The following is a 1,286-nucleotide window of genomic DNA, read 5'->3' on the forward strand; positions in this document are numbered from 1 at the left end:
TCGGGGCAGCTGCACGTTTCCACTCCTCTGGGCTCAGGCTGGCCTGGATGTCCTTAATTGCCCAAAGGTCGTCGTCCCCGAGCCCAGGGCCACGTGTCGGAGGGACCCTGGGCAGGAACCTGACACGGACGCGAGTCATTCGGGATCAACGCTGGGGGCCAGGAAATTGCAACGGACACGAACCTAAATACGCCGCGCGTCTCCCCAGGTAATCAGGGGCTGGGCCAGATTCCGGCTGACAGCTTAAATGCCTTAATTCCTCGGCCGCTGCGGTTTGAGGGGGTCCCGCGTGCCGTGGGCTTCTCCCAAACGGTCTCCAAACTGGAGATTTGTCTGTAATTGGAGGCATGTTGCATTCCCCTGAAAGTAGCCAGGTCCCGCTGGAGGGGGGCTGCGGGAAGGCAGCAATTTCCCTTATGGAATTATTTACCTGATTAGAGAGTTTATTTTATCAAAATTGCTTCAGAATGGGGCTGCTCGGTGTGTCCAGCGTGGGGAGCTCCCCGGTGGGGCCAGCGGCCTGGAGACAGGTAATTTGTGTGGTTAATGGGACTAATCCACCAGGCAATTACACCAATAGATTTCACGGCTGCAAAGTGCTCTGTTCCTATTAATTAAAAATCTGTTAAGAAGATTAGCACGTAAAGGTATCAAAAGAAACCCAAGAGTTCCTTTCCCCACCAGCCCCCAAAGGAGAGTGTGGGAGTGCTGGATTGCCCGCATTAGCACAAAAATTATTCTTTTAAAGGTAAGGGCTTCGCATCCAAAGTAACCGCTGACAGTTTTCCCCGACTTCCCTACCAAGAGGTCCTTTATGTTTAATTATAGTTTGTTTAAATTAGCCCTGATTGTTCGCGTGGAGTGTTAGCTTAAATATATTTCGAACGTGTGGTTCCCCCGTGACCTGCCGGGAGGGCACCCTCCAGCCGAGTCCTGTGTCCTGCCAGGTGCCCCCGCCAAGGGGGTGATGCGGGGGGCTACCTGGGAGGAGATGGGGGCTCCAAACTTGGCGTTCCCTGGTGGAGCCGGTCACGCCAGAGCAGGAGGTGGGCATGGTGATTCCCACCATCCGCAGGGGACCAAGCCCACCAAGCCCAGCTCTGCCGGCAGGAGCTCCGTGCCGTCACCACCTGCACCCCCGGACCCCCCACTCCCACCCCCTCGCCGCCGGCCGGCACTGCCCAGCCTCGCGCTGCTCCTGGCCTTTGTCCACAGCCAGACACCGAGCAAAACAAAAGCAAATTCCCCGGCAGCTGAAGGTGCCATTTTTACGGCTGGGGGGGGAG

Source organism: Eurypyga helias, unplaced genomic scaffold (genome assembly GCF_000690775.1).
Source record: "Eurypyga helias isolate BGI_N326 unplaced genomic scaffold, ASM69077v1 scaffold33580, whole genome shotgun sequence".
NCBI lineage: Eukaryota > Metazoa > Chordata > Aves > Eurypygiformes > Eurypygidae > Eurypyga > Eurypyga helias.